This window comes from Oncorhynchus clarkii, chromosome 33 (genome assembly GCF_045791955.1).
Source record: "Oncorhynchus clarkii lewisi isolate Uvic-CL-2024 chromosome 33, UVic_Ocla_1.0, whole genome shotgun sequence".
In the NCBI taxonomy this organism is placed as follows: domain Eukaryota; kingdom Metazoa; phylum Chordata; class Actinopteri; order Salmoniformes; family Salmonidae; genus Oncorhynchus; species Oncorhynchus clarkii.
Window position 1 is genome coordinate 24887012 of NC_092179.1, and position 11590 is coordinate 24898601.

The window sequence follows — 11590 nt, forward strand, 5'->3', positions numbered from 1 at the left end:
TATTTATATTTACATATTCTTATTCCATTCCTTTTCTTAGATTTTTGTGTGTTAGGTATTTGTTGTGCAATTGTTAGATGACTTGTTAGATATTACTGCACTGTCGGAATTAGAAGCACAAGCATTTCGCTACACTCACAATAACATCTGCTAACCATGTGTATGGGACCACTAACATTTGATTTGATCTGTTCCGTGCATCGAATGGGGTTGGAGTCAAGGAAAAATAAACATGTGTTCCTCACAAATATAACAATGGGCATTACATAAATATTCTAATAAAGTGTGTACATAAAACGTCTGTAAAACCACAACGAGGACATCGACCTATCAAGTAAGTTCTGATAAATTATTGGGTACAGTGCAGGAGTAGGCTGAAGTGGTGAACGACAAGGCATTAGTTCTTGTTCACATTTAAAACATAACATGCATGGGCATTGTATCATTAACACTTTTGGGGAATAATGTCTGGGGGGTGAAAATCCCAAAACATTCTATTTTCCTCAGAGTATTATTTATATCACCTGTCTGATATCTTGACTTTCTCTTTGCCACAAAACCTAAAAGGTAGAAATGTCATGTTTTAGGTCATTAAAATGTATTGTGACAATTGAACTTTTACGTTCACTAATTCTCTGTTTGAGAGAATGAGAGGTTTTTCCTATATAATGCGGCCCACATTGACATTTAATCATGTAAATAACATGGGTGGAGAAGCACGTCAAAATGTCATTTATTTGGAACCGTTTTCCATATGTGGGTGGCAGAAGTATTCACAGTTCATTATATTGTTGCACTGTGCGCAGCCTCTGCATTTATAGCTACCATTCAGAAGAGGGCGTAAAAGAGCCTGGCTCATTTTCGTTTGTGGCTGGCAGTTGGCATGGACCAACTTGTCGCGTAAATTGCTACCTCTCCTATATACTATAAGTGGTGGGTTCTTAAATTCTGCTGGCAAAGCTTGGTCTGATGATAAAACATGCCAATGTTCCTCGACAGCATCTCCCACTTTGCGAGAGTTCAAAGTATCTGTGGAGCCCCACAAAAGGACGTTATTACAGAGACAAATACTCCTCAGCACCCCTCCCTCAGACAATCCTGCAGGTGAAGAAGCTGGATGTGGAGGTCCTGGATGTAATGCCAAATTCTCTCAAACAACGTTGGAGGCAATTTATAGTAGAGCAAAGGAACATTCAATTATTTGGCAACAGCTCTTGTGGACATTTCTGCAGTCAGAATGCCAATTGCGCGCACCTTCAAAACTTGAGATATCTGTAGCAAAACTGCACATTTTAGAGTGGCCTTTTATTTTACCTAGTACAAGGTGCACCTGTGTAATGATCATGCTGTATAATCAGCTTCTTGATATGCCACACCTGTCAGGTGGATGGATTATCTTGGCAAATGAGAAATGGTCACTAACAGGGATGTAAACCAATGTGTGCACAACATTTGAGAGAAATAACCTTTTTGTGCATAGGGAACATTTCTGGGATAATTGTTCTTCAGCTCATGAAACATGGGACCAACATTTTACATGTTGCGTTTATATTTTTGTTCAGTGTATTTCTTTGAGAGGCTGTTGTGTCCATGCCTTCCTCTAAGTACATATGAACTACTCTGTATAACCTCTAATGACTGCCAACTAAAACATATTTGGGGGACAATGAAGTTGTATTGTATTGAATTTGAGGGAACAATATCTAGGGGCTGGTTAGGGGGGCCAGGATTCTCAGATTGGGATTGAACAGTTTACCCTCCCCCACCTGTCGCCCCTGATAGGGGGGTCTGGAAACCCCATCAGCCAGGTCCTAGCCAGGGGGAGCAGCGGAACGACTGAACAGAACAGGGGGCAAGAGGCACCCTCGACCCCTTTCAGTCCTCTGTCGTTTCCATCTTTTCATAAATCACTCCCGCTTTCCAGCTTTCCTTTTGAAGGCTGGTGCACTTCAGTACAGCCATGAATCAGGATAGTGGAAAGTACACATACACTTGAAGCAAAGGAACAAGGACTGTAACCAGTAAGCAACAATCATTGCAGGATTACTGTGGTCCATTATAACTAGCCTACAGTATGTGTTTTTTACAGCAGGAAGGAATAACTGCAGCTAAAGTGATTAAATGAGGGGAGCTCATTGCTGGCTTCTTTTATTCAACATCCCCCAGTAAGACTTCAACACCCCACAGTAAGACTTCAACCTCCCCAGTGAGACTTCAACATCCCCCAGTAAAACTTCAACACCCCCCAGTAAGACTTCAACACCCCCCAGTAAGACTTCAACACCCCCCAGTAAGACTTCAACCTCCCCAGTAAGACTTCAACACCCCCACAGTAAGACTTCAACACCCCACAGTAAGACTTCAACACCCCCACAGTAAGACTTCAACAACCCCCCAGTAAGACTTCAACCTCCCCAGTAAGACTTCAACAACCCAGTAAGACTTCAGCACCCCACAGTAAGACCTCAACACCCCCCCTCAGTAAGACTTCAACACCCCCCCAGTAAGACTTCAACAACCCCCAGTAAGACTTCAACACACCCCAGTAAGACTTCAACACCCCCCCAACACCCCAGTAAGACTTCAGCACCCCACAGTAAGACTTCAACACCCCCCAGTAAGACTTCAACATCCCCAGTAAGACTTCAACACCCCACTAAGACCTCAACACCCCCCCCAGTAAGACACACCCCCCCAGTAAGACTTCAACACCCCCCAGTAAGACTTCAACACACCCCCAGTAAGACTTCAACACCCCCAGTAAGACTTCAACACCCCCCAGTAAGACTTCAACACCCCCAGTAATACTTCAACCCCCCCAGTAAGACTTCAACACCCCCAGTAATACAACCCCCCCAGTAAGACTTCAACACCCCCCAGTAAGACTTCAACACCCCCCAATAAGACTTCAACACCCCCCAATAAGACTTCAACATCGCACCAGTAAGACTTCAACACCCCCCCAATAAGACTTCAACACCCCCACAAATAAGACTTCAACACCCCACCAATAAGACTTCAACACCCCACCAATAAGACTTCAACACCCCCCAGTAAGACTTCAACACCCCCCCAATAAGACTTCAACACCCCCCAATAAGACTTCAACACCCCCCCAATAAGACTTCAACACTCACCCGCAGTAAGACTTCAACACCCCCAGTAAGACTTCAACACCCCCAGTAAGACTTCAACACCCCCAGTAATACTTCAACCCCCCCAGTAAGACTTCAACACCCCCCCAGTAAGACTTCAACACCCCCCCAATAAGACTTCAACACCCCACCAATAAGACTTCAACACCCCCCCAATAAGACTTCAACACCCCCCCAGTAAGACTTCAACACCCCCCCAATAAGACTTCAACACCCCCCCCAAGACTTCAACAACCCAGTAAGACTTCAACACCCCCCCAATAAGACTTCAACACACCCCCAATACGACTTCAACACCCCCCCAGTAAGACTTCAACACCCCCCCCAGTAAGACTTCAACACCCCCCCAATAAGACTTCAACACCCCCCCCTTAAGACTTCAACACCCCCCAATAAGACTTCAACAACCCAATAAGACTTCAACACCCCCCCAAGAAGACTTCAACAACCCAATAAGACTTCAACACCCCCCCAATAAGACTTCAACACCCCCCCAATAAGACTTCAACACACCCCCAATAAGACTTCAACACCCCCCCAGTAAGACTTCAACACCCCCCCAGTAAGACTTCAACACCCCCCCAATAAGACTTCAACACCCCCCCCGTAAGACTTCAACACCCCCCCAATAAGACTTCAACAACCCAGTAAGACTTCAACACCCCCCAGTAAGACTTCAACATCCCCCAGTAAGACTTCAACACCCCCCAGTAAGACTTCAACACCCCCCAGTAAGACTTCAACATCCCCCAGTAAGACTTCAACACCCCCCAGTAAGACTTCAACACCCCCCCAGTAAGACTTCAACACCCCCCCAGTAAGACTTCAACACCCCCCCAATAAGACTTCAACACCCCCCCCCCGTAAGACTTCAACACCCCCCAGGAAGACTTCAACAACCCAGTAAGACTTCAACACCACCCAGTAAGACTTCAACACCCCCCCAATAAGACTTCAACAACCCAGTAAGACTTCAACCTCCCCAGTAAGACTTCAACATCCCCCAGTAAGACTTTAACACTCCCAGTAAGACTTCACCACCCCCACCAGTAAGACTTCACCACCCCCAGTAAGACTTCACCACCCCCAGTAAGACTTCACCCCCACAGTAAGACTTCAACAACCCCCCAGTAAGACTTCAACCTCCCCAGTAAGACTTCAACAACCCAGTAAGACTTCAGCACCCCACAGTAAGACCTCAACACCCCCCCTCAGTAAGACTTCAACACCCCCCCAGTAAGACTTCAACACACCCCCAGTAAGACTTCAACACACCCCAGTAAGACTTCAACACCCCCAGTAAGACTTCAACACCCCAGTAAGACTTCAGCACCCCACAGTAAGACTTCAACACCCCCCAGTAAGACTTCAACATCCCCAGTAAGACTTCAACACCCCACAGTAAGACCTCAACACCCCCCCCAGTAAGACTTCAACACCCCCCCAGTAAGACTTCAACACCCCCCAGTAAGACTTCAACACACCCCCAGTAAGACTTCAACACCCCCAGTAAGACTTCAACACCCCCCAGTAAGACTTCAACACCCCCAGTAATACTTCAACCCCCCCAGTAAGACTTCAACACCCCCAGTAATACTTCAACCCCCCCAGTAAGACTTCAACACCCCCCCAGTAAGACTTCAACACCCCCCAATAAGACTTCAACACCCCCCAATAAGACTTCAACATCGCACCAGTAAGACTTCAACACCCCCCCAATAAGACTTCAACACCCCCACAAATAAGACTTCAACACCCCACCAATAAGACTTCAACACCCCACCAATAAGACTTCAACACCCCCCAGTAAGACTTCAACACCCCCCCAATAAGACTTCAACACCCCCCAATAAGACTTCAACACCCCCCCAATAAGACTTCAACACTCACCCGCAGTAAGACTTCAACACCCCCAGTAAGACTTCAACACCCCCAGTAAGACTTCAACACCCCCAGTAATACTTCAACCCCCCCAGTAAGACTTCAACACCCCCCCAGTAAGACTTCAACACCCCCCCAATAAGACTTCAACACCCCACCAATAAGACTTCAACACCCCCCCAATAAGACTTCAACACCCCCCCAGTAAGACTTCAACACCCCCCCAATAAGACTTCAACACCCCCCCCAAGACTTCAACAACCCAGTAAGACTTCAACACCCCCCCAATAAGACTTCAACACACCCCCAATACGACTTCAACACCCCCCCAGTAAGACTTCAACACCCCCCCCAGTAAGACTTCAACACCCCCCCAATAAGACTTCAACACCCCCCCCTTAAGACTTCAACACCCCCCAATAAGACTTCAACAACCCAATAAGACTTCAACACCCCCCCAAGAAGACTTCAACAACCCAATAAGACTTCAACACCCCCCCAATAAGACTTCAACACCCCCCCAATAAGACTTCAACACACCCCCAATAAGACTTCAACACCCCCCCAGTAAGACTTCAACACCCCCCCAGTAAGACTTCAACACCCCCCCAATAAGACTTCAACACCCCCCCCGTAAGACTTCAACACCCCCCCAATAAGACTTCAACAACCCAGTAAGACTTCAACACCCCCCAGTAAGACTTCAACATCCCCCAGTAAGACTTCAACACCCCCCAGTAAGACTTCAACACCCCCCAGTAAGACTTCAACATCCCCCAGTAAGACTTCAACACCCCCCAGTAAGACTTCAACACCCCCCCAGTAAGACTTCAACACCCCCCCAGTAAGACTTCAACACCCCCCCAATAAGACTTCAACACCCCCCCCCCGTAAGACTTCAACACCCCCCAGGAAGACTTCAACAACCCAGTAAGACTTCAACACCACCCAGTAAGACTTCAACACCCCCCCAATAAGACTTCAACAACCCAGTAAGACTTCAACCTCCCCAGTAAGACTTCAACATCCCCCAGTAAGACTTTAACACTCCCAGTAAGACTTCACCACCCCCACCAGTAAGACTTCACCACCCCCAGTAAGACTTCACCACCCCCAGTAAGACTTCACCCCCACCAGTAAGACTTCAACAACCCGGTAAGACTTCACCACCCCCAGTAAGACTTCACCACCCCCACCAGTAAGACTTCAACAACCCAGTAAGACTTCACCACCCCCAGTAAGACTTCAACACCCCCAGTAAGACTTCACCACCCCCAGTAAGACTTCAACATCCCCCAGTAAGACTTTAACACTCCCAGTAAGACTTCACCACCCCCACCAGTAAGACTTCACCACCCCCAGTAAGACTTCACCACCCCCAGTAAGACTTCAATAACCCAGTAAGACTTCAACATCCCCCAGTAAGACTTCACCACCCCCAGTAAGACTTCACCACCCCCAGTAAGACTTCACCACCCCCAGTAAGACTTCACCACCCCCACCAGTAAGACTTTAACACTCCCAGTAAGACTTCACCACCCCCAGTAAGACTTCACCACCCCCAGTAAGACTTCAACATCCCCAGTAAGACTTCACCACCCCCGGTAAGACTTCACCACCCCCAGTAAGACTTCACCACCCCCACCAGTAAGACTTCAACAACCCAGTAAGACTTCACCACCCCCAGTAAGACTTCACCACCCCCACCAGTAAGACTTCAACAACCCAGTAAGACTTCACCACCCCCAGTAAGACTTCACCACCCCCAGAAAGACTTCAACACCCCCAGTAAGACTTCACCACCCCCAGTAAGACTTCAACATCCCCCAGTAAGACTTTAACACTCCCAGTAAGACTTCACCACCCCCACCAGTAAGACTTCAACAACCCAGTAAGACTTCACCACCCCCAGTAAGACTTCAACATCCCCCAGTAAGACTTTAACACTCCCAGTAAGACTTCACCACCCCCACCAGTAAGACTTCAACAACCCAGTAAGACTTCACCACCCCCAGTAAGACTTCACCACCCCCCCAGTAAGACTTCAACAACCCAGTAAGACTTCACCACCCCCAGTAAGACTTCACCACCCCCAGTAAGACTTCAACATCCCCCAGTAAGACTTTAACACTCCCAGGAAGACTTCACCACCCCCACCAGTAAGACTTCAACAACCCAGTAAGACTTCACCACCCCCAGTAAGACTTCACCACCCCCAGTAAGACTTCACCACACCCCCAGTAAGACTTCAACAACCCAGTAAGACTTCACCACCCCCAGTAAGACTTCACCACCCCCAGTAAGACTTCAACATCCCACAGTAAGACTTTAACACTCCCCAGTAAGACTTCAACACCCCCCAGTAAGACTTCAACATCCCCCAGTAAGACTTCAACACCCCCCAGTAAGACTTCAACACCCCCCCAGTAAGACTTCAACACCCCCCCAGTAAGACTTCAACACCCCCCCAGTAAGACTTCAACACCCCCAGTAATACTTCAACCCCCCCAGTAAGACTTCAAAACACCCCCAGTAAGACTTCAACACCCCCAGTAAGACTTCAACACCCCCCAGTAAGACTTCAACACCCCCAGTAATACTTCAACCCCCCCAGTAAGACTTCAACACCCCCAGTAATACTTCAACCCCCCCAGTAAGACTTCAACACCCCCCCAGTAAGACTTCAACACCCCCCAATAAGACTTCAACACCCCCCAATAATACTTCAACATCGCACCAGTAAGACTTCAACACCCCCCCAATAAGACTTCAACACCCCCACAAATAAGACTTCAACACCCCACCAATAAGACTTCAACACCCCACCAATAAGACTTCAACACCCCCCAGTAAGACTTCAACACCCCCCCAATAAGACTTCAACACCCCCCAATAAGACTTCAACACCCCCCCCAATAAGACTTCAACACTCACCCGCAGTAAGACTTCAACACCCCCAGTAAGACTTCAACACCCCCAGTAAGACTTCAACACCCCCAGTAATACTTCAACCCCCCCAGTAAGACTTCAACACCCCCCCAGTAAGACTTCAACACCCCCCCAATAAGACTTCAACACCCCACCAATAAGACTTCAACACCCCCCCAATAAGACTTCAACACCCCCCCCAGTAAGACTTCAACACCCCCCCAATAAGACTTCAACACCCCCCCCAAGACTTCAACAACCCAGTAAGACTTCAACACCCCCCCAATAAGACTTCAACACCCCCCCAATACGACTTCAACACCCCCCCAGTAAGACTTCAACACCCCCCCCCAGTAAGACTTCAACACCCCCCCAATAAGACTTCAACACCCCCCCCTTAAGACTTCAACACCCCCCAATAAGACTTCAACAACCCAATAAGACTTCAACACCCCCCCAAGAAGACTTCAACAACCCAATAAGACTTCAACACCCCCCCAATAAGACTTCAACACCCCCCAATAAGACTTCAACACACCCCCAATAAGACTTCAACACCCCCCCAGTAAGACTTCAACACCCCCCCAGTAAGACTTCAACACCCCCCCAATAAGACTTCAACACCCCCCCCGTAAGACTTCAACACCCCCCCAATAAGACTTCAACAACCCAGTAAGACTTCAACACCCCCCAGTAAGACTTCAACATCCCCCAGTAAGACTTCAACACCCCCCAGTAAGACTTCAACATCCCCCAGTAAGACTTCAACACCCCCCAGTAAGACTTCAACACCCCCCAGTAAGACTTCAACACCCCCCCAGTAAGACTTCAACACCCCCCAGTAAGACTTCAACACCCCCCCAATAAGACTTCAACACCCCCCCCCCCGTAAGACTTCAACACCCCCCAGTAAGACTTCAACACCCCCCAGTAAGACTTCAACACCACCCAGTAAGACTTCAACACCCCCCAGTAAGACTTCAACACCCCCCCAGTAAGACTTCAACAACCCAGTAAACAACCTCCCCAGTAAGACTTCAACATCCCCCAGTAAGACTTTAACAAGTAAGACTTCACCACCCCCACCAGTAAGACTTCACCACCCCCAGTAAGACTTCACCACCCCCAACACCCCACCAGTAAGACTTCAACAACCCAGTAAGACTTCACCACCCCCCAGTAAGACTTCACCACCCCCACCAGTAAGACTTCAACAACCCAGTAAGACTTCACCCCCCCCAGTAAGACACACCCCCAGTAAGACTCACCACCCCCAGTAAGACTTCAACATCCCCCAGTAAGACTTTAACACTCCCAGTAAGACTTCACCACCCCCACCAGTAAGACTTCACCACCCCCAGTAAGACTTCACCACCCCCAGTAAGACTTCAACAACCCAGTAAGACTTCAACATCCCCCAGTAAGACTTCACCACCCCCAGTAAGACTTCACCACCCCCAGTAAGACTTCACCACCCCCACCAGTAAGACTTCAACAACCCAGTAAGACTTTAACACTCCCAGTAAGACTTCACCACCCCCAGTAAGACTTCACCACCCCCAGTAAGACTTCAACAGCCCCAGTAAGACTTCACCACCCCCGGTAAGACTTCACCACCCCCAGTAAGACTTCACCACCCCCACCAGTAAGACTTCAACAACCCAGTAAGACTTCACCACCCCCAGTAAGACTTCACCACCCCCACCAGTAAGACTTCAACAACCCAGTAAGACTTCACCACCCCCAGTAAGACTTCAACACCCCCAGTAAGACTTCACCACCCCCAGTAAGACTTCAACATCCCCCAGTAAGACTTTAACACTCCCAGTAAGACTTCACCACCCCCACCAGTAAGACTTCAACAACCCAGTAAGACTTCACCACCCCCAATAAGACTTCACCACCCCCAGTAAGACTTCAACATCCCCCAGTAAGACTTTAACACTCCCAGTAAGACTTCACCACCCCCACCAGTAAGACTTCAACAACCCAGTAAGACTTCACCACCACCAGTAAGACTTCACCACCCCCCCAGTAAGACTTCAACAACCCAGTAAGACTTCACCACCCCCAGTAAGACTTCACCACCCCCAGTAAGACTTCAACATCCCCCAGTAAGACTTTAACACTCCCAGGAAGACTTCACCACCCCCACCAGTAAGACTTCAACAACCCAGTAAGACTTCACCACCCCCAGTAAGACTTCACCACCCCCAGTAAGACTTCACCACACCCCCAGTAAGACTTCAACAACCCAGTAAGACTTCACCACCCCCAGTAAGACTTCACCACCCCCAGTAAGACTTCAACATCCCACAGTAAGACTTTAACACTCCCCAGTAAGACTTCAACACCCCCCAGTAAGACTTCAACATCCCCCAGTAAGACTTCAACACCCCCCAGTAAGACTTCAACACCCCCCCAGTAAGACTTCAACACCCCCCCAGTAAGACTTCAACACCCCCCCAATAAGACTTCAACACCCCCCCCCCGTAAGACTTCAACACCCCCCAGTAAGACTTCAACAACCCAGTAAGACTTCAACACCCCCCAGTAAGACTTCAACACCCCCCCAGTAAGACTTCAACACCCCCCCAATAAGACTTCAACAACCCAGTAAGACTTCAACCTCCCCAGTAAGACTTCAACATCCCCCAGTAAGACTTTAACACTCCCAGTAAGACTTCACCACCCCCACCAGTAAGACTTCACCACCCCCAGTAAGACTTCACCACCCCCAGTAAGACTTCACCCCCACCAGTAAGACTTCAACAACCCAGTAAGACTTCACCACCCCCAGTAAGACTTCACCACCCCCACCAGTAAGACTTCAACAACCCAGTAAGACTTCACCCCCCCCAGTAAGACTTTAACACCCCCAGTAAGACTTCACCACCCCCAGTAAGACTTCAACATCCCCCAGTAAGACTTTAACACTCCCAGTAAGACTTCACCACCCCCACCAGTAAGACTTCACCACCCCCAGTAAGACTTCACCACCCCCAGTAAGACTTCAACAACCCAGTAAGACTTCAACATCCCCCAGTAAGACTTCACCACCCCCAGTAAGACTTCACCACCCCCAGTAAGACTTCACCACCCCCACCAGTAAGACTTCAACAACCCAGTAAGACTTTAACACTCCCAGTAAGACTTCACCACCCCCAGTAAGACTTCACCACCCCCAGTAAGACTTCAACATCCCCAGTAAGACTTCACCACCCCCGGTAAGACTTCACCACCCCCAGTAAGACTTCACCACCCCCACCAGTAAGACTTCAACAACCCAGTAAGACTTCACCACCCCCAGTAAGACTTCACCACCCCCACCAGTAAGACTTCAACAACCCAGTAAGACTTCACCACCCCCAGTAAGACTTCAACACCCCCAGTAAGACTTCACCACCCCCAGTAAGACTTCAACATCCCCCAGTAAGACTTTAACACTCCCAGTAAGACTTCACCACCCCCACCAGTAAGACTTCAACAACCCAGTAAGACTTCACCACCCCCAATAAGACTTCACCACCCCCAGTAAGACTTCAACATCCCCCAGTAAGACTTTAACACTCCCAGTAAGACTTCACCACCCCCACCAGTAAGACTTCAACAACCCAGTAAGACTT